The 13,875-nt window shown below is 40.8% G+C and overlaps 1 protein-coding gene across 2 annotated transcripts in view; it reads right to left on the minus strand.

Moving 5' to 3' along the window:
- Window positions 1-358: 358 nt before the first annotated feature.
- Window positions 359-13,875, minus strand: part of AMER3 (APC membrane recruitment protein 3) — a 41,257-nt gene continuing 27,740 nt past the window's right edge. The window contains exon 3 of one of the 2 annotated variants that reach the window (XM_039728068.1): window positions 359-5,452. The gene's annotated coding sequence lies outside the window, so the exon portion shown is untranslated. Of the gene's footprint in view, window positions 5,453-6,129; window positions 6,161-13,875 lie in introns of those variants that run through there. The other variant, XM_039728069.1, reaches the window with a different exon arrangement.

The following is a 13,875-nucleotide window of genomic DNA, read 5'->3' on the forward strand; positions in this document are numbered from 1 at the left end:
ACTTTAAAAGTCCTTGTAATTGAGTGAGAGATGCTTATGTCTGAATCAATTTAAATACTCAATATAAGACTATCAGAATAAGATTACAGTATTTTGATCTTGATATTCTGATTCTGCCAGCGCTGATTGACTGATAAAGCAGTCCTATACAGAGGAGAAGAATTAGGGAAGTGAATTTTGCCTCTTTATCCCTTTGATATGGGCTGGGGATTTAAAGAAAATAAATTATTCATAAGCAGTAAGAGGGTTGGTTTTTTTTTTCTGAATAAAGAATTTGCAGAGTTGGAAAGGGTAATTCAATAATGTCAATAATGTGGTATTGACTAGAGAACAAACAACACTGAATCCAAGTGACTTTAATATGTAATGTAGAATATGGTAACTAAAATATAATACATAAAGCATATGTACATTAGATATGACATATATGAAAAATAGTTAACAAAATAGGTTAAACAGCATATAAATGCATGTATCTTAGTTACATAATAAACCATGTTTGTACTGAAATTTTATTAATCTGCTACTCAGATTTTCAAAAGGTACCTGCTTGATATTTCTTCCCTATTCTTGAACTTAAGTTTACACAAATCCTTTTTTTAAGTGTGTGTATACACACTTATTATTATAATATATATATGTACCATGCATATACATTGTCGATCAAGAAGTTTCATTCTTTTCCTTAAGTAGAAGTCAGAATATGCAACATTGTTCTCTCTTAAATATTCCTCATTTTACCTGCAACTTTATTGTGCATCCTGTTCATTTGCTGTAAAGTGTCAGCATTTCCAATATCCTGCCACCAAGTGCTCCAACTTACTGAGAACAATGGAATATTGTGAGTGAAGCAAGAGTTGCTCTGGGACTTGTGCCTAAGTTCCCATCCCTTCCTGGGATACCTGACTGTTTTAATACTTTGCTTTTGGAAGGAACACTTACCTGACAATTCATGTGGGTCTGGTATTTCTTCCTACATTTTTTCAGACATTTTTACTAGTATGAGATTATTTGCACTGCAGTTTTTAAAGGGGTGAGTGCTCTCTCCACTCATAGCAGTACATGTGGGTTTGTTAAGGGTACCTGGCCTTTGTGCTGGGAATTCCAATGAATTCTGCATTAAAAGAAGAAATGTCAAGAACTGATGTCTTGAGAAGAATACAGCTTTACTTTAAATAATTTTTCCGGAAAAATGTTTTTACATTTTTAATGAACCATAAGATGAGGGGAGGGGGAAACCCCTTTTTTCCTTTTTAGATGTTGTCTTCAGCATAAACATATTGTTCTTTTAATTACTATTCTGATCTTTGCCTGGACACCACCAGTCACTGCTCCCAGTCTTGCAAAACCAGGACAAGAAGTAGGTGAATATTTTCATGCAAGCTGCTTTGAAGTTTTGTACCCACAAAAATCTGAAGAAGTTTTCATATTTTATCTTAATTTTCTGTTACATCCATTGAAAAGTTTAAAAAATCCATCTAACACCAAAGGGGAATGACAATATGTTAGGCTGAAGGCAGGCTGTTCTCACAGCTACATACTGCATGAGAAATTGAATACTTACATTCAGTGAATATTAAAACTCACATTAATTCCACCAGCATGTCTTCATTTGTTAAAGAGATGTTGCTTGGGTAATATAACAAATTTAATTTAAAGATTCTCCTTTAAACTCATGTACAGACAATCTTAGTAAACACCTTATTTAATATGACCTCGAGGAGGGGAATTTTCTCTTGCTTATTTAAATGGAGATTGATTAAGCCCCAAAGATTTTTGAGCTTTCCCCAACATTGCATCAGTAGCCATGCAGCTCCACAGGGAGAGCTGGAACAGACTACCCAGAAGCATTTTCTCCATGGTGTGTAATGCAGACCCACAGTTGTTCTTTTGGCAGCATGGATTGAACCCAGGACCTTAGAGTGTCAGGGTGCAAGTGTGAGGAGGCTGCACAGCAAGATCACTGCCCTGGATTTCTGGAGAGCAGATTTTGGTCTCTTAAGGAGGGATCTGCTTGGTAGGATACCATGAAGTAAAGCCCTGGAGAGAAAAGGGGTTCAAGAAAGCTGGTTGATACTCAAGGATCATCTCCTCCAAGCTCAGGAGAAAGGCATCCCAAAAAAGATGAAATGAGGTAAAAAGGCCAGGAAGCCTGCATGGATGAACAAGAAGCTCCTGAACAAACACAAAAAAATAAGTCAATGTGAATGGAAGCAAGAAAACTTAGGAATACACAGAAATTGTTCTCACCAGCATTGTGCAAGCAGACAGGGATTAGGTGAAAAAAGCTAAAGCCCTGACAGAGTGAAATCTGGTCAGGGACAGCAAGGGCACCAAGAATAGCTTCCATAGGTATGTCAGTGATAAAAGAAAGATTGGGGAAATAATGAGCCCTGCCTGGAAGGAAACATTAGGCTTGGTTACTCAGAATGCAGAGAAGACTGAGTTACTCAGTCCTTTTTTTTGCTGGTTTTCACTAACAAGTGTTCCAGCCACACTGGCTGAGTCACAGAAGACAAAGGCAAGGACTGGAAAAATGAAGAGCTGTGCACTGTAGGAGAAGATCATGTTCAAGAACATCTAAGCCACCTGGAGGTGCAAAGGTCCATGAAATCTGACAAGATTCATTTGCAGGTCCTAAGTGAAGTAGTGGAAGAAGTGGATGAGCCATTATTAATCATATTTCAAGAAGTCACAGCAGTCCAGTGAAGTTCCCAATGACTGTAAAAGGGGAAAAATAACACCCATCCTTAAAAAGGGATTAAAGAGAGTCCTGGAGAACTATAGTCAGTCTCACCTCTGTGCCCAGCAAGGTCATAGCACAGATCATTGTGGAAACTGTGTTAAGGCACATGGAAAATATTGGAAGTGATTGGGACAGCCATCATGACTTCACTGAGGGCAAATCATGCCTGACAAAGGAAAATATAGGTTGGATATTAGGAAAGAAGTTTTTTACAGAAAGGGTGATAAAGTTCTGGATGGTCTGCCCAGGGAAGTGGTGGAGTCACCATCCCTGGATGTGTTTAAAAACAGACTGGATGTGGCACTGGGTGTCAGGGTTTAGTTGAGTTGTTGGGGCATGGATTGGACTCGATGATCTTGCAGGGTCTCTTCCAACCCAGTCATTCTGTGAAATTTGGTGACCTTACAGCACTAGTAGACAAAGGGAGAGCAAGTCACATCTCCATGAACCTGTGCAGAGCATTTGAAACTGACCCACATGACATCCTTGGCTTTTAACCAGAAAGTGGAAGGACCACTCAGTGGGTAAGGAAGTAGCTGTATGGTTGCACTCAAAGTGTGGTGGTCAACCACTGGCCATATTTAACACGGACAGTGGGACCAAGTGCACCTCAGCAAGTTTGCCAGTGACACCAAGATATGTGGAACAATCAACGTGCTGGAGGGAAGGGATGCCATCCAGAGGGACCTGGAAAGGCTGTTTATGTCAATGCTGAACCTAGACACCTGGAGGTAAATAAAGTTAGACAAATCATTTGTTGCTCTGTGCCTGTAGGGTAGAAAAAACAGTCTCCACCGAAATACTGTCTCCTTTGATATGTGGGAACAAGATGACTTTTCTTTCTGTTGCCTTTGCTTTCCTCCATGAAGTCAGTCACTCAGCCTGAAATCCAGGGAAGAGATGTGCAGTGTGCTGCAAGGAGGAGAAATTCTGCCTCTGGTCCTCGAGTTTCTGGGCTCTTCATTACGAGAAATGTTGGTGAACTGAAGGAGGCTACTGTGGTAATTACAAAAAGAAAGGGATCGCTTGTGTGAGGAACAACCAGTTTTTGCACAGACTGTCTGTTGCTGGAATATTAAGCCCTATGTTTATTATTATTTGGTTAGTTCAATTCTAATGTGTCCCTTAGTATTTTAAGGAAAAATGCCTGTATGACAAACTCCTTGGTGTTTCAGGCTTTTGTAGGTTAAATGGCAACTTCAAAGCAGTCTTCAGAAATAAAATTGTGTGCCATGAAAGAGGATCTTAGCCCCTTATAATCTATATTTCAGGAGATACTTGTGGTAAAATGAGTGCGTTCTCAAAGTTGATTTGTGCTGGCAGTCTTGGAGTGTTAGAGAGAAGCTCTCCTCTTTGTAAGTGTCAAGTAATACTGAGAAAGCTCCATAGCTAGGGGATGTGATTTCACTTTATAACTTCCTAGTCCTGCTATATCATGCATTTTAAAACCCAGATTCTGCAAAATGCAGACATCTCTTAAATACTGTGGTTATATGTTCTTTACATTATTAATGATCAAAGGTAGAAATTAACTTTTGACATCAAAATTCAGGCATCTAATCTAAGGCAGTTTTCCCTTGCTGCAGTTCCCAGACTCATGTCCTTCTTCCACTTTTCCCCATGACAGCAAATCTCAGGGGAAAGATACTGCCCCCAAATACTGTCCAAGACAGGATACCAACAAGGAGCTTGTAAAGATCTCTATAAACACACCATGGCCGCGGCGGTCCATTTAATCATCAAATTTTGTCTACAAAGCATGTAGATGTAGGTTTTTTTTCAATTTATTCTCAAAATATAAGACAGCCGAGACCAGGTTCAACCTGAGGTATGAAAATGACTGTTAAACTAACTCCAAGAATGCCACAAAAAAAAAGAAAACTGGGTTAACAGCATATCTTATCTAGTACTTGGAGAATAGCTTTTCAATTAGAAAAGGAAGACTTCATATAAGTTAAGTGCAGCTGTTATCATGGATATTAAAAACATGTTTTCTCTCATTTAAAATGGAATCAATTAATCTTTTTGATAGTGATTTTCACATACAATTCATTATTCTACTCACAATTTCTTCTATGATAAACACATGGTTTTGGGCATATAGGGCATCCTATATTATGCTTCCTGATAGTTTTGTTTGTTTAAAAAATACCTTTTCCTAGGCAGTATCTTGCCATACCATTGTAATTTGCAGTCTAGAACCTTGTGGCTTTGTTGCCATAAAATATATAAAGATTTTCTCTAAAATTAAAGAAAAATTAGTACAACAGAAAACTATTTTATCTCTTCAGAACAGCTTCCCAAATAAAAGCTCATTCTGCACATACCTGTATTTTAAAAATATAGTGATATTTTCAATTGTTGTGTGGCACGATATGACAGAATTATGCTATCATTTTTTTCTTAAACATTATCACGGCATGAATTTTTTCAAAACCCTACTGAACATGGGTTTGGTTTTGTTTTTAAAAAAGAGTATGTGTTACCAGCCATCTGCAACTATGGCTTCAGGGGTGTGTGGTTGTCCAGAACTCCTAACTGTGCCTGTCATTCCAATAGACTGGCATGATTTTCTGCTGCAACACTTCTGGTGAGATCTCCAGAGAGAAATCCTTGTTGATTTTGGTCTTGGTATAGCATCATGGAACTGTCATGCTATGCTGTGTTGGGGGTGCATCCATATCTACAAATTCTTCAGTGTTGCACCTGCAATATAAGGAAAAACATCTTAAATGTTTGCACATTTGTTTCAGATTTTTATTTAAAATATATTGGTGAGTAAATTAAGGAAAATAACTGAAACCAGAAATAAAAACTAGCTACCATCAGAATTCAATCAGGATGAGATTAGCTATGACATAAAAATCTCCTGTTGTTTAGACAAACTAGTCTAGAGTAACTTGTCAACTATGTACCACATGCCATCTGCATGTTCCTGCAAGTGTTTCTTTAGCAGGAGTTTTGTCATTAGGCTTCTGAATTTTCATGAGATAAGTAAAGCAACCCCCAAAGCCCTCACTATTTCTAAAAATGTGGTAATAGCTTTTAGTGATTTTTTTCCAGTGATGCAGTGCAATGGTTTCCCAGTCTTTTTTGCATAAGAATCTCACTTAAAGAACCCAAGGTGGAACGCCAGAATCAGTTCTGGTTTGCTTTCATATTCTGCTACCAACTGCAGCTTTCCCATTGCCCTCTACCCAGCCCAGACCTCTCAGCTTTCCCTTTCTTTGTTGTTGTCCTGTTCCTTTCCTGTGACATCTCTATCTCTACAGCTGTCACAAGCAGCAGTGGCACTAAAACAGAGCAAATACATTAGGACAGATCAACCTGTTTCTGGTGTCATTTGTGTCCCCTTGCAGGCAGAGTCCTTTTCTCGAGCTCATCTCAATGATTCTCTTCATGGGTTGGAAGGCACTAATGTAAAGAAGTCCAGGCTGAATGAGGCAGTAGAGGAAAGATTATGCCTGCTCCTCCCCTGGATGGTTCTTGGTAAGCACCTGCCTAAATAATTCCTAAAAAATATTATCAGATCAGCTGAGACAGACCTCTCTGGTGTATTGGGGCTAACAGGCTCAATGGATGCAATTCAGAGTATGGCCCTTGCTGCACTCTTGATTCCCTTGTGCCAGCTGCAACCTCTGCCCTTTATGAGGAGCAGGCTCCAGAACTGTGACTGGGCAGTCTGACTGATGTACAGGGGGGAACTTGGTCACCAAAGCCATCTCTGTGTCAGTGGGAGCTTGCTTTTACCCAATTCTCAGTGAAAGCTCTGAAGCATGTAAAATAGGGTTGGAAATTCAACTGACAAAAGTCACTCCAGAAACCAGAAAAAAGTGAGCCACCTCTAAGCACATTTTAAAATTAAGTAAAAAACAGTTATTGTCCGCATACTATATATTTCATGTAACTGGAAATGTAAATATAAGACATCTTTATACTCCGTCAATACTCAAGGGGTTGTTCTTACTCAGAAACTGATGCTTAGTTCCTGCACACCATCAGCTTGTCAGTGTCCCTAGGCAGCAGCAGAAATTCCTCCCCGGTTTGTGCCCGTGCCTAGTGCTGGGAATAGCTGCATTCCCGCCTGCTCTGCTGACCCAGGCACGCTTCCCAAGCAAGGAGGAGGTCTAATCCTTTGAGAATCCCAAACACAAATACTGCAGTGGTATTTGGCAGGCCAGCACTGGAATTTGTGATATTCATAAGCTTGCTACGGTTTGTTTTCCTTGATCTGGAGGCTGTTTTTCCACGGGTTAGTAGGCACCGATGAAGCAGTGTCCCCCTCTCGCATGTGCGGTGGGAGCGGATTTTCCCTGCGGAGCCCAAGCGCAGCACTGCTGGTGAAGCACTGACCCCTCGCGGCTGAGCTCCGGCTCCATCCCCTGGGCACGGCCCTTCTGTGCGGCTCAGGCTGCAGCATTTTTATATAATAGATGTATTTTGTGATCGGGCTTCCCATGACAGGATTGATGAGGCCAGGTCGACTGCACTGAGGAGTTTGTCAGGTTGACTCCCAAGTTGTACAATTTCTACAGTTTTTTGCTTAGAGTTTCTTCACCGTGCCCAAGTCATTCAGGATGCTTGCCTAAAGTGAGGGGTTCGACACCTGAAAGTCCCCATGTAACCTGAATGTCGGCAGTTCCTGAAAAAATCAAGGAATATGAACATATCTGGACGAATGTTATGAAAATCTGCTAAATGCAAAGACCTTCAGCTGTTTGGATTGCTGTGCTTCCTTCTGTTGGATGTACTCTGCGAAGCTCCCAGTGTGTGCCCTGTCATCAGAGAGGTGTTTCTGCCAGTTTGTTAAAGCAATGTCATTTGCAGATCTCTAAAGCCCCATCTGCTGTGAAAAATCATGCCAAAGCTCTGTCACTCTGGTGAAATAAATAAGTGTCATCCATCTTACAGTGAGGTAAGTAAAAAACACGAGGTAGTCATGTGGTTATTCAAAATACTACACGTCAGCATCAAACTTGGTAAAGGACAGGGAATTTCTTAAGGTGTATTCCCTGCTCTGGGCCCTGGGACATGCTGCTACACAGCCCAGAGGACAAGGACAGCAGACAGTGCAATGGCTCTGGTAGCAGCTGTGGAAAATGTCCACCACGCAGGTCTACCCTAACAATCTGCATTACAATGAACTCAGAATTCTGCCTGTAATCTCTGAAAGGCTAAAAACATCAGTGAGCATCTCGGCCTTCACAGAAAGGACTTTGATGGTGCAGGGTTCCACGTTCACGTGTCCTGTTTCCAGCTGTGTCAGTGGGCACAGGCTTACATTGCTCTGGTCTCACAAAGCCCAACATGAAGGACTTTGATGATGTGCAGGTGTCCCGTTCCATGCAGCAGTGTCAGCTGGTGAGCACGAGGTGGCACAGCAGAACAGCAGCAGGGGGAAGAGGAGAGGGCTGCAGCAGGGTCCTGGGAAGGTCTGGTAGCTGAATTTTCAGGTCCTGACTGTGTGTCTGGCAATTGCAGCCTCCAACTTCTGATATCATCATCCTTGCTAAGTCCAGCCCTCTCACAAAACGCCTGACTTTTTAGTATTTCCTAGGCAGCAGCACAGTCATTCCATCTGCAGATTCCCTAGAGTTTGAGAGTGATTATCAGCTCAGTCCTTACTGGCATTGTTAAATTACTCTGTTTCTGAGCTGGTCCCCTTTTATGATGAAGTTTTCATGACATCTCCACTCTACCTGCAAATTAAAACTGCGTGTGATGTGATGTTCTAGCTCTCAGTTCCTTCCTGCTACAATAACGTTTGATGTTTCTTCTCTTTTTTTTCTGGTGTGACTTTTATCAGTTGAATTTATAAGCCTCGTTGTACAAACTTTGAACACTGGGCCTTTAAGACCAGAAGGGAAGTTTTGCAAGATCAATTGCTTGTGTGCCTAAGGAAATCTGTTTAAAAAATATTTGATGTAGCCTTTGCTAGAGAGATTAGTGTCTTGGGAATTATTATTATTATCAGGAGCAAGATAGAATGTAGGGCCACTGTCCCCCTAAGGGCTTGGGAAGCAGAATCTTGCATTGTAAGATTTCTCCTCCTCTCATCTGGGACAAATATGCCTGTTACGTCAGCCTGAGAATCGAGAGTGATTGGATGAGTGAAGTTCAACATGCATCTGATGGAAGATTGGACTAACATGGCCTCTCCAAGGTGGAGAAAACCTTTTGATTGCAGTTGAAGAGGAACAGGAGATGCTGATTCTAAGTCAAGAAATCTGAACTGGAAGCTTAATAACAACATCAGTTAAGAGATGATGATCAGTTAAGAGACTTCAGTGCCTCCCACCTCTGCCCCACTGCCACCACCATCCCCCCCCACCTCAAAAAGAAAAAAAAAACAACCAAATTGATTAACTCAGTAGACATTGGGAATGGGAAACTGAGGCAGGCCCTTTGCAAGAGCTGTTTTTACCATGAGGGAATGCCCTGAAGCATCCTTTGTCTAGCCTGGTCATTGAACTGCTGTAACCTTGATGCCAAGGTTATTTAATAGCTCTGCTATCATTCAGAGCTCATTGCCCTTGCTGGTTGTGTAGATTGACAGTTAGCTGGGAATTTTATGATGGAATGATTTTCAGATTGGGGAATATGCTGCTTTTCAAAAGTTTAAAGAGTATTTGTGAAAACTCCATTTTACTGGAACAATATAATATGCTTCCAGGAAAATAGAAAAAATGTCTCACTACCTAGAAGATTTTACAGTAGAACACAATTGATCATAATCAGCATGCACAGAACAGAGAGATATTCTATCTTAATGGTGTGCTGTGAAGATATGCAAAAACTCCCTTTCCATAAAAAAGTATTGTTTTAAAAACTGTAATCATGAGTTAACCTGATTTTTTTTTTTTTAATTGAGGGGTTTTATTTTCCAATCACTTCAGTTTCAGGGCATGTACCATTTCAGAATGGCACCTTGAGCACACTACTGCACACTAACAAAAATAAGTGCTGTTATTTCTATTCAGAAACACATTTTGTAAGAAATTCCCAATACTGCTGGGTTGTGTTTTAATCCTGTTGAAGGCTGACCACTCACATAGAAATACTGCAGCTGTGCTGGTGCTCTGTGAGCTCAGAGGATCTCTGTGTAAGGGACAGAGGACCTTGATTCTGTAATATTATATCTGTGAACACTGTGTAGTTTTGTTTGCTTGTGGAACTCAAATTCTCAGTCTTTGTCAGAATGAGCTTTAGAAAAAATCTATTTCATGTTTCCTGTCCTCTTCCAGTCCTTATATGCCACTCCAGAGGTCTTAAGAAGACCAAGCAGTGTTTTCTAGGTAGAGTAAAGGCTCAAAGGCCAAGCCTGTTCTACAGATGTTGTGAAGGCAGGGTTTGCACAGATCAGCACCTGGGGTGTGACCCAACAAATAGTTATCTTGCCAGAAGTCACTTTTGTATAAAAACCAACTTGTCACTTCCAGGTAATCAAGATGTTATACTGTAAAAACCTTTTTTTTTTGCTGTTATAAGCTGCATTGAAATGCTGTGCCAGCATAATATACTGCATATATTAGAATACGTGATCCTGTGCTGACAATGCATTCTGAATGCGGACCTAGCCTAACTTGCTAGTTCCTTCTTTCCCTCAGCTACACAATAGAAAAAGCACAGAAAGAAAATAAATACAGAGCCCCTTTAACTGCTTCTTGCTGGAGAAACAGTCCTGTAATAGTAACACGGTCCTTGGTTGTTCTCTAGTTCTGAACAGTTTGTGTCTGACCCCATAAGCTGGTGACAAACTGCAAATTTTAAACCACTCTAGCCACTTTTCCCTGCTTTTCTTAACTACACCACATGTGGCTTATCAGAAACCAGTGTTTTTCTCTTCCTTCATGACTACATTCTTTCTGTAAAACATTGCATTACTTCAGAACCACCATAAAAAAATTTCAGAGCATAAAATTAGTTAGATTAAATATTTTATGAGCATGAGAACAAATGAAATCATCAGAATGTGATGAAATAGCTGATGCATTGTATAGAAATTTCTCTTCACTTTTTTCTTCATCTCAAGTGGCATGAATAACATCCTTCTGAAATGTTCTCCTTCTGAGAGAAACAATGTGTGAGCTCTGTTGTGTTTTCATAAATACCCAATGATCCCTGCAAGTTTAAATATCATCACATGCTTACTGCACTTGATTATGGGGGCAGGGACAGGCTTCAGAATTTGTCTGTAATCTCTAATTCCAAGCAAAGTTTGCTGTTCTGCTGTCTGCAGCTTGTTCCTGTCCTCATTGTCTGCTTCACAGCTCACGTTCAACCTCTGAGTCAAGGTCACAGTCTGAAAATCAATTTTCCATGCCTCCATTATGCCTTCCTCAACCTTATTTCTTTTCTTATCTCTCTCACTGAAAGAGCTGCCTCTACAGCTAAGGCTGAAGCATGGGACAAGTTCACATGTGCAATATCTTAGCCAAATAGGAAGCCTATAATGAAATAATCTGTAAATAAACTCTGTCCCAGCTATCGCGAGCCTTTCAGATTATTTATATTGGATAGTCATTTAAATCTCGTCAGGGCTGCATTGTGCTGCTGTTGATTGAAATGGTAATGAATGCAATACAGTCCCTCAAATAGTTCCATTTTTTAAAAAATGCATCATTTACAGGCAGTTAGCAGTGTTCCAATTGCATCTGGCTCACTGATTACCAAGTACAAGCTGGCTGTGTGTCTGCAGGGCACAGTCAGTCTGGGTTGCAATGAACTCCATGTCATCCTCATGTTTCACATTTAGGGTGTATTTGCTGACTGGCTAAAGTTAGGGTCAGCAAACAAGCTCCCAGCAACCAAGAGTAAATAGCAAACTGCTCTAAGCATGTTTGCAATTAATTGTTCTGAGCCAACGCTTTTTCTTTTGCTGGTACAGCCCACCATCTTGCAAGTCACTGCACTGCTCTTTGACTCAAAAATTCTCTGTCTGTTCTCATATGCAGGCTGTGTCTGCATCTGTTTTATTCTGTGCATAAAATCCTTTTATCCATATGTCTAAGGCTGTAGTTCATGCTCTGTTTATATTACTTCTAAGGTATCAAAATTTGCCTTTCCTCTGGCCTTGGTAAGCAGAGTTTTGCCTGTTCATATCTACTCAGAATGCTGTCATTTGAAATCAGTGTTTTTCTGTTTGATTATGCAAACCCAAATACATGTTGCTTTGTGTATTTTCCCTCATTTATCTTACTCTGTAAGACCCATGATTTGGTGGTTGACACTTCCAAGGCTTCTGAGGGCCAATCTCAGCCTGTCAGTTGTATCCTAGTCTTCTTAAATACTGGTTGTTGTTCATGATTAGTCAACAATCAGAGTCTTCCCTCTCTCCTTATTACACTTCCAGTGAAGAAATGTAATGCTGTGTTCCATGGGGCTTCTTGTGTTTGGAAGTCCATTTATAAAGGTATGAAAACCTTGATGACACTTCAAATTCTGAAGGGCCAAAGGGTGCTCTCATTTTTCTTATACTGTTCCGTCTGTCTGTATCTATTTGTGGGTGTTTGTTTCGCATTGTCATTTCTAGACATCATTTCTAGCCCTTTGGAGTACAGCCCCAAAACTTGATCCTGATTTATACAGCATTTAACGTGTGAGGAGAAGGACAGTAAAGGGTAGGAAATCAGACATTCAGGTCTGGAACATGTGGTCATGGCAGCAACAGAAATGGTTACATGATCTTTATTCTTTGCTCCTGAAAAACTGAAATTGCAATTGACTTTTGCCTGAAGGTTTTCTATGGTCAACTTGGTGCTAGAGCTTACAAAATTCTCCTCACTTTTACTTCTTAATGTATTTATAAGGCTAATTGTGTGTTTTGGTCATAAACAGCCATTATATAGGTCTGTATAAGATTTGGTAAGCTCCACTGGAATGGAAATCTACATGAAGCACTGATGTGACACACAGGGGAGCAAGACTTCCATCTGGAACAATTCCAGATGTAAAATGAATGCTTCCACTCTCAGTAACAAATTAATATCACTTCCTCTTACTGAAGAAGGCTGGACAGCAATAAATAGAGCTAGAGAGAATTGCCAAATATTACATAAAAATTTATTGGCTTCATTTTGAGCCATGATGAAATAAGGCAAATCCCTTACTCTTTCTGCCCTAAAACATGCTGGGTCATGCAGAGTTTAAACCTAAAGATGTAAAAATAAAATGGAACCATTTCCAGTACAGAAGATCAGCTGACTTGTTGACCCTTTAGCAGAGGAGTAACTTTGACTGGGACAGCTTCTCATACTGGGGAAGGAGTACTTTATTCCAGAAACACATGAGCAGGGTTCAATTTGTACCAGAAGCCCTCAGTCTGACAGAATGGGAAGGCATGCAAAGATACCAGCAGCTGCTTGGTGCCAGAGTCACCTGTACCTCTTCTTGGCAGAGGTCTAAAAGTTCGTCTGTCTCTAGTATCAGTTCAGGAGTTTTCTGTGCCACCCTTGAGAGGAGATAGTGCCTGCCTGTGCTCAGAGGTTGTAGAATCCTCCCCAAGAGACTCCTTGACATGCTAATCTTTTCCAAAGAAGGCAACCGTATTATTAGAGAAAATTACACTCTCAGAGGGATTTATTAGCAGACAAAAAAGCCTTGTGAACCAAGTTCTTTTTCTTGCAGGTGCTTGATTCACACATGACAAGAAAGGTAGACCAAGGAAAGCCATCCGTGCCCCAGGGCTTTCTAAACTGTTATGGTGTTTAAAGAGCAAGTCTCCAAAAATGCCTCAGTGGAAGTAAAGCTAAAGAGATCAGGTGGATTCATTAGGTGGTGAGATCTGGTCCAGGCAGCCCAGGGTTGATGCTTTTGGCAGGTATCCAAATTATAGCACCATCCAAACTGCTAAAAATTTGGCTCTGAGGGAAATACTGCTGTCATCAGACCCTTGACCTCTGTCCGTGGTTCTCTGGAGAAAGTGCCTGTCCCAGCACGTGGATTTGGATCCAGGTAGGGGAACAAACAGTACCTGAGGAGAGGCTGAATTGAGGCACATCCTTTGTGACCCCATCAGACCAACCTGGCTGAAGTTTGTTCAGCGCCCCGGGCACTGCTGAGAGGTCTCAGTTCTTTACCAGCCAGGGCAGCCTTGGCAGCTGGCCTTTAGCTCTTTGGTCCTCAGCAAA

This window comes from Passer montanus, unplaced genomic scaffold (genome assembly GCF_014805655.1).
Source record: "Passer montanus isolate IOZ18808 unplaced genomic scaffold, ASM1480565v1 scaffold63, whole genome shotgun sequence".
In the NCBI taxonomy this organism is placed as follows: domain Eukaryota; kingdom Metazoa; phylum Chordata; class Aves; order Passeriformes; family Passeridae; genus Passer; species Passer montanus.